Consider the following 8,261-nt stretch of genomic DNA (forward strand, 5'->3'; position numbering starts at 1 on the left):
CCAAACCCCAGCACCACTTAAACCAACTAGGGTTACTAAAATATTTTCCCAATGAACCTGAAATGCCCTTCAAAAATGTTCATCACTTTTGTCTTGGTCTAGAACCTCTGCCAAAATTGGTTCACATTTTTCTAGGACACCTAAGGTCACTGGATTAAATCGTTAGCTATTTGCATTTGGACATTTGAATGCTATAAAATATTTTAAATGTCCAAATAATTCTGAACTTAAGTGAGGGCTGTTGGAAATATTCCAAACAAAGCCCACAATTATTTTCAGGATTTTTGAGAGTGCTCTGGCATTTTAAATAAAGCCAAAAACATTCACAGAAAATAGAAAACTGAAATAAATAGAAAAGAGAGAGAGAGAAAAGGCCAGAGGCCACTTACCTGCACTGGGCCGGCCCACCTGGCCCGTGCCAGTCACCACCCACCTCTGCCAGTAGGCAGAGGAGGGACACCGCGACGCCGCCGAGCTCGCCACGCCACCACCCTGCCTGCCTGTGTCGCCCGCGCCAGCGCAGCGCAGCGCCTCGAAGGGCCTCCTCGGCGCCGCCCCGAGCCCCTGGACACCTCACTCTCCCCCTGCTCTCCCCCTCGCCTCTCCTTGCCATGGCCGACGCCGCCGCGCTCGCGCCGCCGTGAAACTCGCAGCCACCGCCTCACCCTCGTCGCCCCGCCGCGTCCCCGAGCTCCGCCGTCGTCCACCCCGTCGAGCGGACCGAGCCCCGAGCGCTCGCTCACCCTGGAGTCGCTGCTCCATCCTCGTCTTCACCGCCCGTCGCCGAAGATCCACCTTGCCGCCCTTCTCAGCTCTGACCGCCCCCGACCTCGTCGTCTGCTCCGCTGAGATCGCAGTAAGCCCTGCTCCGTCCTCCCCCTCTCCGTTCTCGCTCTCGTGCACCATAGCGACCGCACGAAGCTTGCCCGCACGCGCCGCCGCCTAAGCTCGTCGCCGACGTGGCTCCGGCCACGCAACGGCCTCACCACTGTGTCCCACGCACTCACCGCACCGTGTAGGCCTTCTAGGAGCTAGCCCCGCGCCCCTGCGATCACCGTAGCGTCGAGTTCGAGCTCACCCGAACTCCGGCAGCCGCCAAACTCGTCGCTGGTGTCGTTTCCGGTGACCCCGAGCTCAACCACCACCACTCCTCGACGCGGCTTGCTCCCAGCTGCTCATAGGTGGTCTCCGCCGTCCATTTGGTCGCTGGAGTGCGAAACCCGCACCCTCCGCCGCATTCGGTCGTCGCCGGCGGCTAAATGCCGGCGATTTGACCCAGTTGACCGGGGATTTGACCTCCCTGGGTCACTGACATGTGGGCCCCGCCCCTGGTCAAACCTAGGTTAGCAATTAAACTAACCTTAATTAGTTAGTTAACTAACTATGAAACTAACCAGTGGGTCCCACTGGTCAGGTTTGACCTGGACCGCACAGTTGACCTGCTGACGCAGTGCTGACACAATGCTGATGCAGTAATGCCTTTTCTGGATTTATTCTTATCCAGGAAATTCCACAAAATAGTGCTAACTTCTAAAAATCATAGAAATTAATCTATAACTCCAAATGTAAAGATTTATATATGAAAAATGATCAGAAAAATCCAATATATCCATCTGTACTGGTTTTATGCATGTTAAAGAAACTTAACCCTGCTGTTTATATCAAAACATGATAAAGCACTATTTAAATTCATAAGATGAGTTTGGGGTTGAACCTTTGGTTCAAAATGGCTCAAACCCATCTGGTTATAGTTGCATTAGCGCAACACACTCATTTTTCCATGGCATGTGCATGCATCATATTGTTGCATATCGCCATGTATTGATTGTGTTACCGGTGTAGTCTCCGTGGTAGGTTCTGCTCCCGAGGATATTCACGTGTATCCAGTTGAAGGGCAGTACCCTCGACCACTCTGTCAGGCAAGAAAAACCCCTTGTTCATTCCAATACAATCCTACTATCTCGCTCCTGCTCTCTTTTACTGCATTAGGACAACAACGATTCAACTGTTACATGCTGCGGCAGTTGAACCCCTTTCCTCTGCATGACTTGTCATTACCACCGTAAATAGATGAAACCCACTAGCATGAGTAGAAGTTGTTTGAGCCCTGATGTGCCTACTCATTCATGCTTGTTTGTCATGCCCGCTACTGCTTAGAGTTGAGTCAGGTCCGACTCATCGGGGATGAATTGGAATGGTGATGAACATGTCCTACTGTGTGTGAGCTAAGTGTGTGAACACGATTTGGTAAATGTAGCGGTGAGAGGCCATGTAGGAGTACATGGTGGGTTGTCTCATTGAAACCGTCCTCAGGAACTGAGTTATATGTTTGTGATCCATGAACAGCTACTATCACACATTGGGATCCTTAATTGACTCCCTCGACTTATTAACCACCCTTGTCCTCTGTCCAGGAGTGGCAAGTAGTTTCTGGTGTTTGTAGTATGCTGGAGGCCGTGCGTAGCGCTGACCCGAGGGGTGGGCTGTGATGCGGTAGGAACATGGCCCGGTGTACCGAGTCGCCCGTTTGGTGTCTCGGGAACCCTGCACACATCGTTCGGGGCCGTAAGTGGAAACCTCGGCCAGACTCCCTTCGGATGGAACCTGAATAGGCGATAAACATGGACTAGAGACTTGTGTGGTTAGTCGGGTCGTGGTCTACACCCACGTCGGCTTTCGCTTGAAGTCTGCCGAGCACATGTCATGTGCAGACGCTGCGTGGTGGAAACATGTGTGAAGAAGTACACCCCTGCAGGGTTATAAATGATCTATTCGAATAGCCGCGTCCGCGGTAAAGAACTTCTTGAGTTGCCTGTATAGTTCATAGATAACTTGAAGTGGATACTCTAAAACTCACAAGATAAGCATGAGTGCTATGGTGGCCTTCTCGTAGGGAGATGGGAGCGGATCCATAGTGGTGTATTGATATGGTGAATATGTGGACTCGTGTGCGCCACCTCAAAGGAGTTACTTGCAGTCGTAGTTCAGATTAGCCCCTGAGTCGAAGCTGGCTTGCTGCAGTTAAACCCCACCATCCTTTTGTTGATACTGATGCATATGTAGATAGTTCTAATGTAAGTCTTGCTGGGTACATTTGTACTCACGTTTGCTTAATTTATATTTTGCAGAGAGACTTCAGTCTCGCTAGTAGTTCCACGTGGACTTCGACGTTTAGCTTGTTACCTCAGCTACGATCTTGTGCCTTCGGCAGGGTCTTGTAGATAGTCAGGCTTCTCAGTCTTTTTCATTTGTAGTTGTCTGTACTCAGACAAGTTAAGCTTCCGCATGTGCTTGTTTCTTGTATGCTCTGTATGTTGGGTCATGAGACCCATGATTGTAATACTTGGCTCCTCGGAACCTAATGAACTAATACTTTGAGTCGTAGAGTTTTGTTGTGATGCCTGTTGTATTTACACATATCGAGCATATTGTGTGTATGATTGAAATGCTTGGTATGTGTGGGATCCGATAACCTAGTTGTCTATCCTTGGTAGCCTCTCTTATGGGGAAATGTAGTCTGGTGCATCCACTGAGCCATGGTAGTCTGCTACAGCCCGGTTTACCGGAGTCCTGCTAGCCCAGTTACTACTACTCCGGAACACCCAGACTGGCCGGCATGTGTCCCACTTCGTTCCTGTGTCTGTCCCTTCGGGGAAATGTCACGCGGTGACTTCCGGAGTCCTGCTAGCCTGCTACAGCCTGGGTTCCCGGAGTCCTATTAGCCCAGTTGCTACAGCCCGGATTCACACGCTGATGACCGACACGTTCGAAGCTGGGTCATGTATGCCTGTCCCCGTAAGTTAGTGCCACTTTGGGTTCACGACTAGTCATGTCGGCCCGGGTTCTCTGTCATATGGATGCTAGCGACACTATCATATACGTGAGCCAAAAGACGCAAACGGTCCCGGTCCAGGTAAGGCGGCACCCGTGGGAATACCGTGCGTGAGGCCGCAAAGTGATAAGATGTGTTACATGCTAGATCGGTGTGACTTAGAATCGGGGTCCTAACAATGCAAGACGAGCGGTGGCCAGTAGGGAAGATAATACGAACGGACTCGTTTTTCCCTTGCTCTGTTAAAAAAAAGCGGTCGAGGGTTCTCTTTTTACAGAGGAAATAACACAGTTTTGATAATACTACAGAATTAATACTACAGTTTTCGGTGGTAGCCAAAGAGCTCATAGTAAATAAAATAATGGTAATTACAGAAACTGTAGTAATTGCGTGATACATAGAGAAAACCGAGCTATCTACAGGGCCAAATTATTCATTGCCCAAGCATTGAGAAACTGAGGTTTATGGATTTTATAAATGATAAATCTATGCTACCAAACTAAGATTTACTTTATTAGTTTCTAAAAAAGCACCAACTCTTTGTAAAATAATATAATCATAATATAAACAATTGTAGTTGTCCCAAAATATCTGGTATACCTTTTCTAAATAATACCTTAGCTATGTAGGAAAAAGTGGTAACCAGAAGTTCCCTCAAAAAAAAAGTGGTAACCAGAAGCAAAACACACAACAATCTTACTGGTTATACTATATGTAGAGACGTGCAAAGCATAGTGGTACGGACTGGAGCGAACAAGTGCAAAAACTGTATAGCACTATACTATAAAATACATTAAGGGTCGTTAGAACATACTCTAAGGTGATAAACTTCCAGATGTACTCGACTGCATCTACGACGCCATGAAAGTTGGGCATTGCCACGATTGGCGTGGAACAACCTTGATCGGTGCGGGCACAACCTCCATGGGCGATCGATAGTTGGTGAGGGAAGAGTTGTCAGTGAGGGGCAGTGAATGATGGGTGGTGAAATAGGATGAGTTTATATGAACGATGGGTAGTGAACGACGGCCGATTTTCCAAGTATTTGTACCTTCCAAAAAGCCACGCGTACACTACTTCCATATGTGCATGATTACGGTTCAAAACCTACCATTGTCTAATTTTAGCACCAAGGCAATCGGCCCTCCTTTTACTTCCATATCCTCGTTTCATTTCGCTTTGTAACGTCCATCGAACGAACGACATCTCCACCCCTCCACCGATTTTTTTTCAATGCTACGCAACCTCCCATCTGGTTTCTTCCAAGTTGTTTGTTCTTTTCCTAACGTGACCAAATCAACCGAGCCCTTTATCCGATGGGCAGTGCTACGCGTCGACCGGCAAATAATGAAAAATATCTGCCGCCTCGCTGACCATTGGATGGACACCCTAATAGCCGTCCGATGTGTCCACGTGAGCAACCATCACTTTGCAACAAGAGTGATGTTACGGTATTTCTGCAACAGAGGTCTTGTTGCAGAAAATTCCCGCAACAAAGCTCTTGTTGCAGAAATTTATCGCAACAAAGACCTTGTTGCAGAAAAATAATTCGAGTTTTTTTTGTGAAACAGGGCTCTTTTACAACATGCCCTTTGCTGCAAAAACAAAACCTCCTCCAATGCCTCGTCGCCTTCGTCCACTCCGCCTTAGGAACTTGCACACCATGCCGATTGACTTTGCGGGCGTTGCTACAGCCTACAGGAGCTTGGGCGGCCAGGCGTTGCTGCAGGAACTTGGGCGGCCAGATCCGGCGAGGAGCTTGGCGACGTCCGACGTTCATGGTGGAGGCAGCCGACCGCTGCGGCGCTTGTGATGGACCATGCTGTAACGGCATCGATTCCCATGTCGACAACATAGATTCATATGGCTGGCTGCCTCCTTATCCGTTCGTGGGAGATAGATCGAATAGGAAAGGAAGAAAACCAATCATTGCAGAGATGTGCTAAGTGGGGCCGACGCAGGACACGCGTCGCACATATGAGACGGCGGATGCTCGCGAGTGATCCACCGGCTGAAGGCTAGAGTTTCCCTTATCCGATCCGTTCACAACTTTCTTTGCCTTGGTAGGTTAACAAATCACAAATAAGACTTCCCTAACATACCCGAAACAACCAAACCATTCCTCTCAATCATTTTTTACCTAACGCACAATCCTTGCATTGTATCAAATCATAAATCATCTTCCTAACCTACCCAAATCAACCGAGCTCTCCATGTCCACTCTTTTTTTTCCTAATATAGAAGACTTATTCCCGGCAGATTGACAAATCAAAATAAGTGACACAAAACAGCATAAACGAATATTCTCTGTTCTAATCGTGACTCCTAGGTGGGGCGGAGAGCCCTGGTTGAACATGGTTGCTCCCAGCATGAGACCATTTCCGACTAAGAATCAATGTTGGATCATTTATACCGATTGTATGCGATCATATCTTTCTCTCCCAGCTAGGATATAAATCTTCATGCATTATAGGATACATCAAACCAAAAGGGATATACTTGGCAAGAAAATATTGATGTCTTGTACACCATTTCGATACATATTTATTCAAGACAAAATGTGCACTTGTATCAAGTTTGCTACCTCTAGTTCTATACATTGTTCCTAGCTTCGACAATAGCATTGACTAGGCGTGTGTTTCGTCAAATGTGAGAAGACTCGCTTCATGAATCTCTACAAATAAAAATTTATGTCAGTCATGACAGTATACTATATTACAAAAAAGAATATAGAAATATAAAAATCCAAAACAATACATAACCTGTACCTTGTAGGTGATGATGATCCTTGTTAATATTAGGAGAGAATGTGAACATTCTCTCCCTCATAGTTTGCAACCATTCCAACGTCAGATATAACTGGATGTAAGTAATGACAAGAGTTTTTCTTACTCATTTTTAGAGTGTTTCCAATGGTAGATGCTACGACCAACGTGCTAATCACGTACACATAGGAAAACTAACTGCCGTCTATAAAAAGCAAACATTAGTGTGTGGTTGCAATTAAAAATAAATCTAGCGTCTAAAAATCTTAAATTTTAAATGATTCTCGTCGAAAGATCATGAGCCCAATTTCAAGAAAAGGGATGTTGCAACCACATATTGGATCCCTATCATACTATATTTTACCAATGTAGGCAAGAACAACAAACACATCTGCAAATGTAATCAGAATGAGACTTTGAGTTGTATAGGGTATAAAATTTGCAAAGGCAAAATTAAAGATGACGCACCGGTGATGGTATTGTGTCGTAGGGAGAATATATGACATTAAACTGTGGGAAGCACGGTGGAGAGAGTGCTGATTGTATCCTACATGACGACATGCTAATCTCTGTCCTAACATGTAGTGTCACGACAAACTCCATGGCAAGATTCCATAAATGCTCATCTAGTATTTCTGTGAAACAAAATCCGACGCAAATGACGTTATAAGTCATGCCTTCCTGTATCATGGAGTTGAAGCAAACTGCTTGATTGTGGTGTGCAATGGCTTCCATTTTTGTTACTTTTTTTATATAGCATCATCATATAGGGAAAAAAATATTGTTTTCCAAATTTATATCATCATACGTGATATCAAGTAGTGAGGAGTAAGCCTTACATCCTGATCTAACAGAATACATTGAAGGTAATAATTCCCCATGTGGTACTAGTTATGGGGAACTATTACCTTCAATGTATTCTGCTAGATCAGGATGTAAGGTTGTTTCTCCTTAGTGCTTGATAGCACGTATGACAATATACATTTGAAAAATAGTATTTCTCCCCTAATTATGATGATGCTATGTAAAACAAATTGGGAACAAAAATGGAAGCGATTGCATACCACAATCAAGCATTCCGCTTCAACTCCATGCTACAAACAGGCATGACTTATGACTTCATTCGCGTCGGATTCTGCCCCACAGAAATACTAGATGGACATATCTTGAGTATTACCATGGAGTTTGTCGTCAAACTGCAGACTAAGACCGAGGTTAGGATATCGGCATGTAGGATACAATCGACACTATCCACCATGCTTCCCACAGCTTGATGTCATATTCTCGCTACGGGAGAAAACCACCACTAGTGCATCATCTTTAACTTTGCACTTGCAAAATTTTATACTCTTTACAACTAAAAATCCCATTATGATTACATTTTGCAGATGTGGTTGATGTTCTTGCCTATGTTGGTAAGATATAGTATGAGAGGGATCCAATCGATGGTTGCAACATCCCTTTCCTCGAAATTGGACTCATGAACTTTCGATGAGCGTCGTTTAAAATTTGAGATTTTCAGACGTTACATTCATTTTTTAATTGCAAACAGTTTGCTTTTGTTTATATATGGCAGTTAGTTTTCCTGTGTGTATGTGAGGAGCACATTGGTCGTAACATCTACCATTGGCAACACTCTGAAAATGAGTTTGAAAAACTTGTGA

Source organism: Triticum aestivum, chromosome 3D (assembly GCF_018294505.1).
Source record: "Triticum aestivum cultivar Chinese Spring chromosome 3D, IWGSC CS RefSeq v2.1, whole genome shotgun sequence".
Classification (NCBI taxonomy): Eukaryota; Viridiplantae; Streptophyta; class Magnoliopsida; order Poales; family Poaceae; genus Triticum; species Triticum aestivum.